The 9645-nt window shown below is 40.4% G+C and overlaps 1 pseudogene; it reads left to right on the forward strand.

The window, feature by feature from the left end:
- The first annotated feature begins 585 nt into the window (after nucleotides 1-585).
- On the forward strand, nucleotides 586-1086 carry LOC102820679 (annotated as a pseudogene).
- The last annotated feature ends 8559 nt before the right edge of the window (nucleotides 1087-9645 follow it).

Genomic DNA, 9645 nt, shown 5'->3' on the forward strand with positions numbered 1-9645 from the left:
TCATTGGAGACCCTATACAGGGTCGCTATGAGTCAGAACATTTAACAATGACAATGATAAATGAAACAACCTATCATAAGGACTAGTTAAACATTAAAAAAAAAAAACTTCAAATATTTTGATATCAGCAAAAAAGTATACTTAATGTAGGCTATATATGCATTTTAATTTTTTAATATTTTTCATAGGAAGAGAAGCATGACCTCCAAAACCTGTGAAGTGACCCAGATTATATCAACTAGGTAGGAACTTGTCTGCATTCTATAACCTCATTAGTCTTTTGTATTTCCAAAATTTTAAGCTTTGCTAATATGATATGCAACATTTTCTTTGTTCACTAATTTCATATTTATTTAACCTTGAGGAACGTTTAGCATTATTTAGTGTGGGTATATACTGTTTTTCTTTTATTGTGAACTGAATTTTTATATTCTAGATTATCCTAAATTGATCTTTATTTGTTGATTTGTTAGGTCTTGTCATACAATGACAGTCATGTAGTGTTACAAATATTTCTAATTTGTTCTTTGTCTTTGGCCTGTTTTAAAATTACATATATAGCCTGAGTGTTCGCGGTAGGCGAACATGGCTGCTATCGTGTACTAGGTTGCGCTCCAGAGCTGGAGAACCGGCGTTCTGCCGGGCTGCGGGCTGCGGCACCTGAGCCAAATTCAGGGGTCACCTGATTACCCTAGCTTCGTGGAATCTGTGGATGAATACCACTTTGTGGAGCGCCTGTTACCCCCTACCAGCATCCCAGAGCCCCCAAAGCATGAACATTATCCCAATCCCAGCGGCTGGCAACCTTCACGAGACCCCCCACGCAACCTGCCCTACCATGTGCAGTGCTCTCGGATGCATAACATCCCAGTCTACAAAAACATCACACATTGTAAACACCAGACGACTGTGATCCGGAAGGTGGAGGGGGACATCTGGGCCCTGCAGAAGGATGTGGAGGACTTCCTCAGCCCGCTGCTGGGAAAGAAGCCCATCACTCAGGTCAATGAGGTGACAGGGACCCTTCAGGTCAAAGGCCACTTTGACCAGCAGCTGAAAGCCTGGCTCCTGGAGAAGGGTTTCTGAAGTCCAGCTGAGCAGCTTACACAGGGACCCTCTACAGACAAGTCCAGGGAATGTTGGGGGAAGGGATGGATGCTGTTGGGACAGGGATGGAGAGACAAGGGTCTGCAGTCTGTGAAGGCCCAGGGGCCTCAGGGTCAACTTTGCTGGGGTAAATGGAGAACTGGGACCCTGCCCTTCTGCTCAGGTTTCTGGATTGGGGAGGGCTGTTTACATTGGAGACCCACCAGGAACAGCTGAACTACTGGGGGGCACTACCTTGCTGTCCTCTCCTCTACTGTGACCTGTGACCTGTTCCTGCTGGAAGGATAGTCTACCTACTGTAGCACAGGGCAGGCCCATCCTGAGCTCACAGCTGCAGATGTTTCACACTCTAGGTCCAACATGGATCCCCTGGCCAGGAAGCTGGTGTCCCTGTTCCATTCCATAGTAGGGCCTGACAACTTTCCAGGATCTTGGACACAGAATCTCCAGCATGTTGAATTGTCTGCTTTGGTTGGCCTGACCTCTAGGAGATGCTAGAGTTCCAGGCGCCCAGCACAAGGTGTCCCTTGGGACATTAAGGCTGGACATGGTGTTTGTAGGCAGGAAGATGGCCCCTATTGCTTGTGGTTCTCCATTGCACCCCAAGCCAGCTAGTTTTCACATTTGCCCAAAGTGCTGAGTTTCAGCCTCACCTACCCCAGCTCATCCCAGCATCCAACTGACTCAGATGGTTCAGATCTTGACTCTCCTACTTGTTCTCTGACCTAAGGTTAATTGAGTTCTCTGGAATTACTTGTTCATGCAAAAACTAGGCATATCTATATTAGTTTAGACAGTGACATGCCGTTTCCCTTTTGAAAACTCCAAGCCAGTCTCCAGTCTCAGCAAGGAATCAGAGCCTGTGATAATAGCCCCACCGGTCATTAATGCAAATCTTTATTTGGCCGTATATACATTTAAGCTATTAAACTTTTGTACAATATTTACAAATTAAATAATCAACTGAAAAAAAAATCACATATATAGCCTTTAATTCTATTACACACATACACATGTACATGAGGGTGAGTCAAAATTATCTGCACACTCTGGCTGTAGAATTTATTTTAATCAACTTTTAGAAAAGAAAGACAATAACATTTTTTGACACAATCTCCTTACTTTTCAAAACACTTTGTTCATCTGTCAGCAAGTTTTCATATTCCCTTATTAAAAATGTTTTCGGCTGAGCTGTGAATCACAAATGCACTGCTGTCTTCACTTCTTCATCAGAGGTGAATGTTCGTCCTCAAAGGGCTGCCTTCAGTAAGCTGTTTGCCTTGGAACAATCAGGGTAAACTCCTTTCTAAAACTGAAATTCAAAGAGAACACAAGAACAAGCTTGTATGCTTGCTGGCAGCTGTGCTGGTCAACTTATGAGTGGAAGGAAATGCAGCAAAGAAGACATGTGCTAAGACTGGCCATATGCCATAGACACCTGATAACCTTGAGATGGTAGAGACAAGAGGATGCACTGGTTTGTTTGAAATTCAGGGAGATGTGTGGACTCCTGAGCTGAAGGACACTGATCTAGCCGCTGGGGGCGTAGAGTTAAGAGTGAAGAAGAAGCTGATATGAAGAGTGGGGAGGCATAGGAGAACTCCCAGATTCTCAGACAGTACCTTTTGGACCTGGCTTGGATGGCTTGCTGACCAGAATTGGACCAGATGAAGATAAAGAAGTATGATATAGGAAGCAAGCATAAATTGCTACAACCAGATCAACCGGACCTTTGCATATGGATGAAGTTGTCCAAAATTCCAACCAAATAAGGAAGGATTCTTCATATCAAGGATCAACCATCCTCCTCAATACACTAGGTTGATAAGGACAAACAGCTTAGACTTTATCTATAAAAATTGGAGGGGTTATAAAGACATGAAGTGGTTGGCTTACAAGCTTCATGAGGGTGCTTAGTGTCAGAACAAGGGGAGTAAGACAGAAATCCTACCCAATAGTTTTCCTCTTGTGCAGATGGGTCTGGTGAGGAGGGGGATAGAATTTTATGATTCAATTGTAAGTAATTGCTATCAGGTCTAGTGGCAATTGTCACAAGTGTAAATGTAGAAGTTGTTGTTGTTTAGTTCCACTGAGTCAGTTCTGACTCATTGTAACCCTGTATAGAGTTTCCAAAGAGCATCTGGTGAGCTTAAACAGCTCAGAGGACTATAGACCCACAGACAGTGTGCATGTGGGCAGGAGGTTGGCTTGCAAAATGTGCCATTTGGACATTTAAACGAATATATATTTTCAATGTAGTCTATGTACAAAAAAAAAAAAAAAAAAAAAAAGGTAATCAGGGTAAATACTATTGGCTGAGAGTGCATGGAGGGAATTGTAATAATTGTAATGATTTGCTGAATGTAAAACTGATGATCTGCCCTGTAAACCTTCACTCACTCAATTTACAATTGTTGTTGTGATGTGCCGTGGAGTTGGTTCCGACTCATAGTGACCCTGTACAGGATTTCCAAGGCTGTAAATCTTTACGGGAGCAGAAAGCCTCATCTTTCTCCCACAGAACAGCTGGTAGTTTCGAACTGCTGACCTTGTGGTTCACAGCCTGATTCGTAATCACTACGCTACCAGAGCACCTTTCAATTCACAATAAAAGCTTTAAAAAAAAAAGGGTGTGTGTGTGTGTGCTACTTTCAGAGGACCAAAGAGGTGAAAATCCAATGGATATTATGGGACTTTCTATAGGGAGGATGCTTTATCACCTTAAAACTAAGTTTTTGCAAAGTGTCAACAGTGTAGGCAGAGATGTGTGGATGTGCATTGTCATGCAAGATCACATTGCCCTTGGATAGTAATTGTCTGCATTTAATCCAAAGTTTAGGCTTCAGCTCTTCAGTGAGCATCTCACTGTAACGAGCACTGTGGATTGTTGAACCTTTTTCCTGATAGTCTTCCAATGCTGGCCCTTGAGAATCCCATAAAACTGTAGGCATCAATTTTCTAACTGATCATTGACTTTTGAACTTTTTCTTGGTTGGTGATAGAGGGTGTTTCCATTCCATATTCTGCCTTTACTCTCAGGCTTGTATTGATGATTCCATGTCTCCTCAACAGTAATGATTTTTTAAAAGAAACTTTGACCTTCCTTTGAGTATCAGTTCAAATTTTGTTTGCAAATGTCCATGTTCACCCCTGCACAGCAGTGACCTTGAACAGAAAGCGCTGATATGACAGTGCAGCCTACAGAAGTTTTAATACAACCAGGTGAGGATAATTTTTGACTCACCCTCGTGTGTGTGTGTGTGTGTGTGATGCACACTTACATTTTTGGCTTAAAGAGGTTTATACATTTTTCATTGTTTAAATTTAAATTTTTCCTTAAGGAAGTCTAAGAGCAAAGGGAAGTCTTGAATGGTTTTAAGCATGGAAATTATACCCTCTGCCTCACATTTTAAATGTGGATACTAAATGGAGACCTGGAAAAAGATTCTCAGGAGAGTGAGATTAGATAGAGGAGACCAGTTAGGAAGCGGGACATAATGGTAGTTTAGGCTGTTGCTGTTAGGTGCTGTCACATCAGCTCTGACTCATGGTAACCCTGTGCACAACAGAATAAAACACTGCCCAGTGCTGCACCATCCTCACAATTGTGGTTATATTTAAGCAATCAATTTTATTGCGGATCTTCCTCCTTTACCAAGTATGACGTTCTTCTCTAGGGAATGGTCCCTCCTGGAAACATGTCCAAAGTACAAGAGAGTAAGTCTCACAATACTGATTTCTAAGGAGCATTCTGGTTATATTTCTTCCAATAGACCTGTTTGTTCTTTCAGCAGTCCATGGCACTTCTCATATTTTTTTTCAACACCATAATTCAAATGCATAAATTCTTCTAAGGTCTTCCTTATGCATTGTTCAACTTGCCCATGCATATGAGGCAACTGAAACTTTAACAACAAAAGCACTGTTTGACTGAAAATTGTGCCAATTTTGGCTTAAAATTGAGATGATTTAAGCACCTTAGTCCTCAAACTGATATCTTTAATTTTTAACATTTTAAAGAGGGTTTGAGCAGTAGATTTGCCTAATGAAATATGTCATTTGATGTCTTGACTACTGTTTCCATGAGGGCTGATTGTGGATCTAAGCAAAATGAAGTCTTTGACACTTTCAATAATTTCTCTGTTTATCATAATGTTATTTACTGGTCAAGTTGTTAGGATTTTTTCTTTCTTGACCTGGAGGTTATTTGCTCAGCATACAGACTGAATAAGTATGGTGATAGGCTACAACTCTGGCACACATCTTTTCTGATTTTAAACCATTGAGTATCTCCTTGTTCGGTTCTAACAACTGCTTCTTGGTCTATGTACAGGTTCCACATAAGCACAATGAATTGTTCTGGAATACCCATTCTTCCCAGTGTTATCCATAGTTTGTCGTGATCCACAGAGTCAAAAACCTTTCCATAGTCAATAAAGTACAAGTAAACATCTTTCTGGTATTCTCAGCTTTCAGTCAAGATCTCTGTGGTGTAAACAATGATATTCCTAATTCCACATCCTCTTCTGAATCCAGTTTGAACTGTTGCAACATTTTTCATTGTCCTATGCAAAATTTTATTTGCATTGGTATTAATAATATTGTTAAATGATTTCCACACTCTCTTTGGAGTGGGTACAAATATGGAACTCTCCAATCAGTTGGCCAATTAGCTGTCTTCAAAATGTCTTGTTATAGATGAGTGAGCGCCTCCAGTGCTGCATCAATTTGTTGAAAGATTTCAATTTGTGTTCCATCAATTACTGGAGCCTTGTTTTTTTTCCCCAATGCCTTAAGTACAGCTTAGATTTCTTCCTTTAGTGCCATTGTTTCTTGATCATATGCTATCTCTTGAAATTTTTAAACATCGGCTGTTTATTTTTGGTACAGTAACTCTGTGTCTTCTTTTGATGCTTTCTGTATCATTCAATATTTTGCCCATAGAATCCTTTAGTATAGAAAGTTGAGGCTTGAGTTTTTTCTTCAGTTCTTTCAGCTTGAGGAATGATGAATGTGTTCTTCCCTTTTGGTTTTCTAACTCTGGGTCTTTGCAAATTTTATTATAACACTTGACTTTGTGTTCTCAAGCTGGCCGTTGAAATTTTCTGTTCAGCTCCATGTTGTGTGACTTATCTCATGTCTCTTCTAGTCATAATCTGTAACTCTCACCTAGCAACATTTCTGCCCTGCTGGGTCTAGGTAATAGTAGATGGGAGAAGATACTGAGAGCATGGCATGATTCAGCTGTTAACAGTGTTAATTGTAAAAACTTGAAACTCTAGCATGGGTTCAAAATGAACCATCTCAGAAGCAGGAGGTATATCTCATTATCAAAGAAGAAGAGCCAGGAATGAAGGGCATCCTCTGCACATTGAACCTCCTTGACCCAAGGATGGTAAAGCTGTGACACCGGAGGAGTAGCAGAGGAGCAGCAGCAGAAGCAAGAACCAATGCACAGGACAGAGCAGTGGACTTACTAGCCCTTGGAGCAAGTAAAGATGAGTTACTTTAGGCAGGAAGCTTGCTTGTAGAGTGGGGTACTTCCAGGCACTTATGTGGGAGAACTAGGTTTGCTGACCCACAGAACTAGAACTGAGGCTTATGGTGGAGTGGTGCGGCCTATTGGTATTTACCAGAAGCTGACAGGAACAACTGTGCCCTGAGTATTACTGACCCTCTAATTGTAGCCTGTGTTAACTAACCTAATAAGCCCTATAACGCTGAGTATGCTGTGTGAGTTTTGAGTGGCCACTGCAATGAATTATCAAACCTAGCTGAGTAAGAGCATTGTGGAAGGAATGGTTGGTGCCACATATTTTGATACGCTCTTTTACTTCCTCATTTCTTTTCTATGCTCAAGACCAACTTTCAGAGTCTCTTCTGACATCCATTTTGGTCTTTTCCTTCTTTCCTGTCTCTTTAATGACTTTTGCTTTCTTCCTGTATGATATTACTGATGTTATCCCACAGCTTTTTTGGTCTTCAGTCATTAGTCTCTAATGCATTAAATCTGTTCTTGAGATGTGGCTAAATATAGGTGATGATTGTGAGATTGACACAGGACCAAACAGTGTTTCATTCTGTTTTGCATAAGGTAGCTGTGAGTTGGCACCTAACAACAACAACAACAGCAATGAAGAATTGTACTCCAACAAATTTGAAAATCTAGAAGAAATGGGCAAATTTCTAGAAACTCATAACGTACCTAAACTGACACAGACAGAAGTAAAAAACTTGAACAGGTCTATAACTAGAGAAGAAATGATCAAGTCATTTAAAAAATCCCAACTATGCATATGAATGTTCATTATAGCGCTATTCATTATAACACAATGATGGAGAAAGTCCAAGTGCCCAACAATGGAAGAATGGATAAACAAACCTTGGTACACACACACAATGGGATACTATGCTACCTTGAAGAATAACAATAAATCTGCAAAACACATCATAACTTGGATGAGCCTGGAAAGCATTATGCTAAGAGAAATTAGTCAACCACAAAAGGACACATATTGTATGAGACCATTATTGTAATAGCTTAAGAAAAGGGTTCCAGACTAAAAGAAACATTCTTTGATGGTTACCAGGGTAAGAAGGATGGGAGAGTAATTCATTGGCTGGAGAGCTGACAGGTTAGCTCAGTGATGGGGAGAACAATATATAAGAAAGGGGAAGGCAGTATACAAAGGAGGGAGAGTGGCAAAAGAATAATGAATATAGGTGAAGACACAGGGAGGTGTGTATGGGCTAAAGGGGATAGATGTGACTAGTGATAAATACTCAACCTTGAAACAACAGTGTTCTGTGTGTAGATACATGAACTGAAATACAGGCTGAATGGGTAAGAGAAGAAAAGTGGGATATATATATTTATATAGCCCACAGATATATGTTTGAAAGAGGATATTTGTACATGAGTATTAACCTTTCCTGCAAACAAAACTATAAATATGGTGGAACATGTTGTTGTTGTTGTTAGGTACCATCGAGTCAGTACTGACTCATAGTGATCCTATGCACAGCAGAAACACTACCCGATCCTGGGCCAACCTCAAAATTGTTGCCATGCTTGAGCCCATTGATGCTGCCACTTTGCCAGTCCATCTTGCTGGAGGTCTTCCTCTTTTTCTCTGACCCTCCACCCTACCAAACATGATATCCTTCTCCAGTGACTGGTCCTTCTTGACAGTACGTCTAAAGTATGAGAGACGAAGTTTGGCCATCTTGGTCTCCAAGGAGCACTCTGGCTGCACTTCTTCCAACACAGATCTACTTGTTCTTTTGGCAGCTCATGGCACTTTCAATATTCTCCTCCAACACCATAACTCCAAAGCATCAATTCTTCTACAGTCTTCTTATTCACTGTCCAGCTTTCACATGCATATGAGGTTATTGAAAATACCATGGCTTGGGTCAGGTGCACCTTAGTCCTCAAGCTGACATACAGCAGGCAAAATGATGAAAACTTCCTAGATGTTATTCAACATCCTAAGGCAATGAATTTATGGACCTGCAGGCTCAGAATCATAATCTCGGGATACATGGTCAATTGGCATAACACAGTCCACAAAGATAATATTCTCCATCCTGCTTGGCTGAGTAGAGTTGGGGATCTTGAAAGCCCATGAGCAGCCATCTTAGGAGCAGCTATTAGTCACTCCATGTGCAGAGAAAAGAATTGAAGAGGCTTGGAATCAATTAGTTCTCTAAGACCAGAAAAACCAGATGGTGCCTGACTACCACTACCAACTACCCCGATAGGAATCACATTAGAAAGTCCCAGATAGAGTAGGAGAAAATGTGGGACAAAAATCAAAATTATTTAATTAATAAAAAAAACAATGAAGATGACTGGGTTTACTGGCCAGAAAGAGACTGGAGGAGCCTGAGACTACAGCCCTCAACCAACCTTCAGGTCTGTAATGGAACTCACCCTGATGGCCCAATTTTCACCCAAACAGTGGGTAGGTTTATGGGGGGACAACAGCATTTTCCTAGGGAGAAAATTGAGAAGGGACGGAAAGGTGGGTGGAATGCAAATGAGAACCACAAGGAGGAAGCAGGATAACTGTGGTTGCAAGGAGGGAGTTTAATTATTGAGATGAAACAAATGTATGATTTGTTGAATGTAAAACTGATGATCTTGTCTATAAACCACTCAATTCACAATAAAAGGTTAAAAAAATATTGCAATGATGTAGCAAAAAAAACTTTACATATAATAATAAAACTTTATATATAAAAAGAAAAAACAAGAAAAAAATCCAGGCCCACACGGCTTTACTGGTGAATTCTAGCAAACATTCAGAGAGGAACTGACACTAATTCTAATTAAACTAATCCAGAATATAGAAGAAAAATTTTTTTAAAAACTCCCGAATTCATTTTATGAAGCAAACATATCTCTGATACTGAAACCCGACAAAGCTATTACTAAAAAAGACCAATATCCCACTTATATATTTGTGGGATATATAAACATACATATTGCTAGGGGTTGGAACCGACTCAACGGCATTTAACAACAACAACAAA

The sequence above is a fragment of the Chrysochloris asiatica genome, unplaced genomic scaffold (genome assembly GCF_000296735.1).
Source record: "Chrysochloris asiatica unplaced genomic scaffold, ChrAsi1.0 scaffold00136, whole genome shotgun sequence".
NCBI classification, from domain to species: Eukaryota; Metazoa; Chordata; class Mammalia; order Afrosoricida; family Chrysochloridae; genus Chrysochloris; species Chrysochloris asiatica.